Genomic DNA, 7897 nt, shown 5'->3' on the forward strand with positions numbered 1-7897 from the left:
CGGTGAGCTGTTATTCACTCACTTCTTTGGGCTTGGTCTCCTCATCTGGAAACCGAGATAGGCTGAGGTAAGAGTCGCCACCATGCAGGGAGGGCTGACACGCCAGCTACTGCGCAGTGGCCTCACACCTACAGCCCCACAAAGCACCCTAGGCAGTTGGAGGTGTCTTCTCCTATCACACTCGAGGAAGCCTAGCCTCAGAGTGGTGGTCACATTCCTGAGGGCACCATAAGAAGCAGAGTCAGAACTCAGTCTCTGACACCGGAGTCTCCCCTTGACCTTGTTGCTGAAGTGATCGAGTGACTTGGCACTGCTGCAGCGGAAAGGGCTCCTCCAGATGGGTTTTTTTTCACGGACGCCCACACCCCCAGAGCTGATTTGGGGGAAATCATTGCCAGTCTGAGGACCCAAGGTGTGTGCTTGGGATTTCGTGTGCATGGAATGTCACAGACAGGACAGAGCAGGGTGAAGAGCAGCCTTGGTCCTCAGGAAGCCTCGCCAGCCTTTTCTCAGAAAGACAGCTGAATGAGTCAGAAGACAGATTTCAGCAGCAACTCCTCCACCACCAGCCCTCTGGCAAGTTACGGCACCTCATCAGTTGAATGGGAATGATCCCCACCCCTCAGATGTGCTGACAACACTGGTGACCAAGACATTCATGCGGGCCAGGATGCCCGGCACACAGCAGGTGCTCAGTGTATGCTGATGGGGTTCAGAGAGAAAATGTGTGTGTTGGCAAGAGCTGTTGTCTTCCTGACTCAGGAACCAGGCTAGGTTAAGGATTCTTTTTTTTTTTTTTTTTTAAATTTAGGTATACTTGATTTACATGTTGTGCCAGTCTCTGCTATACAGCAAAGTGACTCAGTTATACACATGGAGACATTCTTGTTTTATATCCTTTTCCATTATGGTTTATCCCAGGAGACTGGATATAGTTCCCTGTGCTCTACAGTAGGACCTTGTTGTTTATCCATTCTAAATGTAATAGCTTGCATCTACCAACCCCAAACTTCCAGTCCATCCCTCTCCCTCTTCCCCCTCCCCCTCCCCCTTGGCAACCACAAGTCTGTTCTCTCTGTCTGCAAGTCTGTTTCTGTTTTGTAGATAGGTTTATTTGTGCCGTATTTTATTTTATTTTTATTTTTTATTTTTGCAGTACACGGGCCTCTCACTGTTGTGGCCTCTCCCATTGCGAGCACAGGCTCTGGACACGCAGGCTCAGCGGCCATGGCTCACGGGCCCAGCCACTCTACGGCATGTGGGATCTTCCCGGACTGGGGCACGACCCCATGTCCCCTGCATCGGCAGGCGGACTCCCAACCACTGCACCACCAGGGAAGCCCTATTTATTTTTTTTAATTAATTTATTTACTTATTTATTTTTGGCTGTGTTGGGTCTTTGTTGCCGCACTCAGGCTTTCTTTAGTTGCAGCAAGCGGGGGCTACTCTTCCTTGCGGTGCGCAGGCTTCTCATTGCGGTGGCTTCTCTTGTTGCAGGGCCCAGGCTCTAGGCGCCTGGGCTTCAGTAGTTGCGGCATGTGGGGTCAGTAGTTGTGGCTCACAGGCTCTAGAGCACAGGCTCAGTAGTTGTGGCCCATGGGCTTAGTTGCTCCGCGGCATGTGGGATCTTCCTGGACCAGGACTGGAACCCGTGTCCCCTGCATTGGCAGGCAGATTCTTAACCACTGCACCACCAGGGAAGTCCCCTGTGCCATATTTTAGGTTCCATGTATAAGTGATATGATATGGTATTTGTCTTTCTCTTTCTGACTTACTTCACTTAGTATGATAATCTCTGGTTGCATCCATGTTGCTGCAAATGGCATTATTTCATTCTTTTTTATGGCTGAGTAGCATTCCATTGTACATATGTATACCACATCTTTACCCATTCATCTGTCGTTTGACATTTAGGTTGTAAGGATTCTTTTTTTTTTTTTTTTGCGGTACATGGGCCTCTCACTGTTGCGGCCTCTCCCGTTGTGGAGCACAGGCTCCGGACGCGCAGGCTTAGCGACCATGGCTCATGGGCCTAGCCGCTCCGCGGCATGTGGGATCTTCCCAGACCGGGGCACAAACCCGTGTCCCCTGCATCGACAGGTGGACTCTCAACCACTGCGCCACCAGGGAAGCCCTGTAAGGATTCTTAACCTGAAGATCTAGAAGTCTGTGGACCTCTGAAATTGTATGCAGAATTCTTGGTTTTGTATTTTCATAATTAGGTTCCGCATACATTATCTTATTTATTCTTCTCAATAACCATGTGGAAGTAAGTACTATTATTATCTCCATCTGATGTCTATGCATTTTGAGGCTCATACACCTGTGAATGGCTGAGCCCGGTCCGTGGCTCCACACCTCAGCCTCCTGCCACCGCACCAATTGTTTTGACACTTTGCTGGGAGAAGGGAAAGATTCTCAAGGCACTCGTGCGATATGGAGCAGCCTGAATGAACAGAGCAGAATTCGAGTAGGTTTGCTCTGTCACAGTGAAGGGCCTGGGTCAGGAGTGCTGCCTCAGGGTAAGGCCGTTTTCTGTGTCGTTTTTCTTTCTTGCTTCCTTGCTATGGGTGTGAAAGCACCAATGGACTGGATTTGCAAAGCTCGTGGAACCACCCCTGGTCCAGAAGGACGAGTTACTGTGGGAGAGAGGAGTCAGTTCCCCCCCCACCCCCGGGTTCTGGAAAGGGTGGCAACAGGAGGCTCTGCCTCACGGTCGTCCCTCTCAGGCTGCAGCTTCATATGGCTAATGGCATTGCGTTATTCATAACCCCAGAGGGAGTGCTGCGCTCCTGACATCTTGGGAATGTGGCAGCTCTGTGTTTAGAGTCATCCAGGGCAATGTGATGGTGAGCTGCTCTCACAGAATGGCCTCTTTCAGGTGCCCAGTCTGGATGAGCTGCCCCCAGCAGAGAGCAGAAGGGAGGAGAAAGACAAGATGTCAGAGGGCAAGGGCAAGACAAGACTTAAGCTCCGATACTGTGCCGGTAACTCAGGCTGAATAGATCTGCACTTTGGGGGTAACATCTCTGTAGAGCAAATTATTACATTGTACGGTGTCCCTTAAAGACTTTTGAGACAAGTCGCTCTTGAGTTTAGAGCTAGGGGATACTTTTGCTTCCTATTTAGCAGGTCTGCATTCTTCTGCTAGGTAAGAAATGCTTCATTTTCTACTGTTTCCTTTCTGCCCTGGCCGTGAGGAAGCTCGCCTTATGTTCACTCGCTATGCTTTCCTCTGCCATGGTTTCTTAATAAAATTCTTACTCCACCTCATCCGAACTCCGCTGTTGTAATTTTAGTGTTTTTGTGCTCGGATGTGTGTTGTAAACTGCCTTGAGTCTATTTTGGAAAAGAAGTGGGGAGTGGAGAAAGGGCTAATTACGTGGCGTAGGAGGTCAGACTGCAGAGAAGAGGGTAGCTTTGTGGAGGAGGTGGATCAGGGTGGCTTGGTGGAGGGAGGATGGGCGTTCCAGGCAGAGGGCACGGCCCGAGGGAAGGTACAGAGACCACTGGTGCTCACTGGCAGCTTTCACCTAGTGAGTCCCTAGAATTCTTGGGAAATCTACAACTGGTTGGAAATAGTGTTTTTCAAACCAAGCATAGGGACCACAGAAGGGAAGTTTTTCAGCTCAAGAGTAGTGTCGAGGGACTTCCCTGGTGGTCCAGTGGCTAAGACTCCATGCTCCCAATGCAGGGGGCCTGGGTTCGATCCCTGGTCAGGGAACTAGATCCCACATGCCGCAACTAAGAGTTGCCTTGCCGCAACTAAAGATCCTGCACGCGGCAATGAAGATCCCGCATGCCGCAACTAAGACCCAGCGCAGCCAAATAAATAAATATTAAGAAGAAGAAGAAGAAGAATGTCGAGAACACAGAAGAGCAGGAAACAAGGACATGTACACATAGGGTTGAGAGCCCACCGTAAGTTTAGCCCACATGCCATCCTTCTTCCCTCTTCTCCCAAACTCTCCACATTGGTGCTTTGACCATGAATTGGGTGATCCTTTGCTGTGGGACTGAAGTGGAGGAAGTCCCTCGGTTTTACTGTCAGCTCAGTGTTCAGTCATGTGCCTAGTGGTGTGGACATGGGTTTGGGGATGACAAAGATGACCTGTAGTTAGATCTTGGCACTGACTGTAGCTCACTTGTGTACCTTGGGGAGACGCTTAATTGCAAAGCCTCAACGAACCCATCTATAAAATGAGGATCATAGCATCCATCTGTGGGTGGGCAGAGTCAATGTGAATTGAAAAATAGCGGCTGCCCAATAAATGACCCTTTTTTTCCTCCTTTCCCATGGCCGCTTGCTGAGGATAAAAGGACCTTACCGTAGCTACCAGGTGTTTCAGAATGTCTACTTCACCCGTTCCTATTCCCCAGTGCTGCCTCCATCCCTCTTGGCTACTGCACCAAACCAGAACAGGCTGCTTTTTTCACTGCAGTGTTTGCTGAAACCACCTCTTGGGCTGGCCATACCTGTTCTTATTCTACAGACCCCTCATGGCTGCCTGCAGGAACTGCCCTTGAAGGCAAAATGAGAGGGAGTGCAAAAGAGCATGATGGCAGAGGTCTGTGTGCTTCCAAGGCAGGGGCACCAGGGAGGTGCCGGACTGGGCTGAAAATTGCCCTAAAGGAATGAGAGCAGTACCTCAGCATCGTGGTTGGCACGATTAAACAGGTTCATGTATATCAGGGGCTTTAGAACATTGATGGCCTGTGTGCTCAGTATCTGTTCCCTAGCTGGCTCTGGCTCAGCAGTTCCACTTTGTTAAACATCCTAAGGAAATGACTAAATATGTGCAGCATTTGTATGACAGGGTAAGAATTGGAAACAACCTAAATTTCCAGCAACAGGGGGGATAGGCTATGATTCATTCATGGGATGAAATAGTATGCGATCGTGAAATCATTCCAAGACAGAAAAATTTCATGATAAACGATTGAGTGAATAAACAAAGGTTATTAAACAATAGAGAATGGGTCCATTTTTTTTAAGTAAACATTTTATTTAGGAATAATTTTAAGTTTACAGAAAGGTTCCAACAATAGTACAGAACGTTTGTGCATACACTTCACCTAGCTTCCCGTAATGTTAACATCTTTTTTTTTTTTTAATGTTACCATCTTACATAACTATGGTACATTTGTCAAAGCTAAGAGATTAACATTGGTACATTATTAGACTTTGACTTTATTTGGTTTTCACCAGTTCTTCCACTAGTGTTCTTTTTTTTTCTGTTTCAGGATCCAACCCAATATACCACATTGCATTTAGGTGTTTTTTGTTCTTAAGTTTATACACATAGAAAAAGCATCTGGAAGGTTATAGATGAAAATATTTTAACTGTGATCATAGCTGAGTGTTGGAACTAAGGAGTTTTTCTAAATTTTTTCTTGGGTCTTCTCATTTTTCTGTGTTTAATGTATCGCATACTTAACAAAAACGAAAAATGCCTTCAGGCTGAGCTGGTGCCCTCTCTGATTACTCCTAGTATGGCTATGCTGTGTTGTGATTATTTGTTCATTCGTCCTTCTCTTCAGACTGACCTCAAATGGAGGGGTCGTGTCTGCTTCATCCCCCTTTCCCCATCTTGAAGCACGGGTGGAGGCACTGAATTACTGAATTCTGGTTGAATGAATGAGTAAAGTCAGAGAAGTTTATTGCTACCAGCTCTCACAACTAGTCTTAGCACTCTCAACTCAAGGAAATCCCAGGCTTATGTTTCTCCAGTTAAGTGACCCCTGGCAGAAGTACTGGACCTTTTTTTAAAGTTTGCAGTCCCAGAGTTGACTCTCGTGCCCATTACTGAATGAATCGCTGTGGCCAGGGGCATGGAATATGCCAATCAGCCAGGCCTAGGTCAGTTGATCAGCCCTTTAGATGGTGTCCAAAGAAAAGTCAGAGTTCTACGATCCAAAGAGTGGGGATGGATGCTAAGCAGGTTAAATACAACATCAGAGTCAGCTCCCAAAGCAGTCATTCAAATCCCTGATTCCTTCCACCAGACTATAAACTTGAGGAGGGTAGGTCCACATCAGTACTGTTCATCGCTAAATCCCTAACAGCTAGCATAGCACTTGGTATGTAGCAGGGACCTAATCAATATGTAAGTGAATAAATACATCTCTCAGTAAACAAAATTGTTCAACTAGATGGTGTTTGAATCAGGATGACTGTAGTTGCAAATAACAGAAAACTGGCTTTAAAAAGGAAATTTGTTTCGTGCAACTGAAAAGTCTAGTGGAGCGTGACGGGCATGATTTGATCAGGACTCTATTTCTCTGCTAGTCCCCTAGCTCTGTACTCTCAGTATCATCCTCAGGCTGGCTTCTCTCATGACAGCAAAATGGCTGCAGCAGTTCCAGACCTCACACCTATGCTCTATACCATCTGGAGCCAGAGAGAGCATCTGTATCCCAGAATTTCCAGCAAGATTCACTGTGGACTGAATAAGGTAATCGGCCCACTTGTGAATCGGCCATTAGGGGCGGGGGTTATTTATTGGCTTAGCTTAGATCATGTGCCTTACCCTTAGAATGGGGGGCAGGAGGGAGTAGAATCAGCTTCCCTGAAACCATATGTATTCCCAGTGGGTACTGAGACTTTGGAGAAAGGGAAAGCAGTCTAGATCCTGGAGAGGTAACCAACAGGAATCTGACTCAATCGCTGAATTGTGTGGCATAGACAAGGGCTGCAGAAGTTAAGAGAGGGCAGTGAGTGAGGGTTGCAGCAGCCAGAGAAGGGAGCCTTCACCGAGGAGGAGAAGAGACGGAACTAAACCCTGAGATGAACGATTTAAGCAATGGGGAGTAATGGGGTGGGTGAAGAGGAGGGAAGGACCTCCCATGAAGATGTGATGAGCATTTCCATGTGCCAGACTTCATGCTAAACCCTCTGTAGGCATTATCTCAATTAATCCCCACAGCGATGTGCAAGGTTAGTGTCTTCATCATCTCCATTTTACAGATGAGAAGCTGAAGCCCAGAGGACACACAGTAAGCGTTGAAGTTGGGACTTGGACCCAGCTTGTCTGGCTCTGGAGCCGTGATACAAGTGAGTGAAAAGGACCAAGTCACCTGAGAACCCTGTGTACTAGTGGAGGGGCCTGACCTCAAAGGTAGTGAAGAATGTAAAGCTAGGCTCCAGAGTCTCGTCTCCCAGCCTGTGTTCATGCTGTCTCCTCTACCTGGAATTCCTTCTCCACCTACCTTTTCAAATCCTACTTCTTCATGGCCCAGTTCAAGGCCTGAGCCCCATAATACATGATAATGCCTAGCCGTGTGAATTGCATGAGACTGTCTTCCCACTAGGCTTCTGTGAGCTCCTCACAAAAACTGCACTTCATCTTCGTTTTTGGGAGGCTGGACACAGTGAACTGCCCTTTACAGTTGCCATGGTGACCTCCTCTGAGGGCTGGAGGGACGTCATAGATACAGAATGATGGAGCTCTCGGATTTGCCTTATCTAATCCTCTCACTTTATAGGAAGAGAAACAGGCCAGAGAGGTTGGGACTTGCCCAAGGAAGCAGTTGAGTATAGAACCCAGGAGTCTGGGATTCCAAAATGATATGACTTAAAGAACATTGTTAGCTCTGGAGCCAGACTGAGCTCAAATCCCAGCTTCTCTGTGCCCAGGCTGTGTGACCTGGGCAGGTCACTTTACCTCTCTGAGCTTCATTTCTCTCAGCTGTGTAGTGGGGTTGTAATGGAGCCTACCTCCCAGGGCTGTTGTGAGAAATAAATTAGACAGCCCTAATAGAGTTTCCAGCATATGATGGCTCTGCAGGAACTGAGGGCTTTTGTTATAGGAATTATGAGACATGGTGACACCAACCCCACCCAGCAGGGCCTTTGGAGTTCTTTCCTCTTCCACATCCTAGTCCACGCGTCTTCCCT

This window comes from Leucopleurus acutus, assembly GCF_964270905.1.
Source record: "Leucopleurus acutus genome assembly, chromosome: 2".
Classification (NCBI taxonomy): domain Eukaryota; kingdom Metazoa; phylum Chordata; class Mammalia; order Artiodactyla; family Delphinidae; genus Leucopleurus; species Leucopleurus acutus.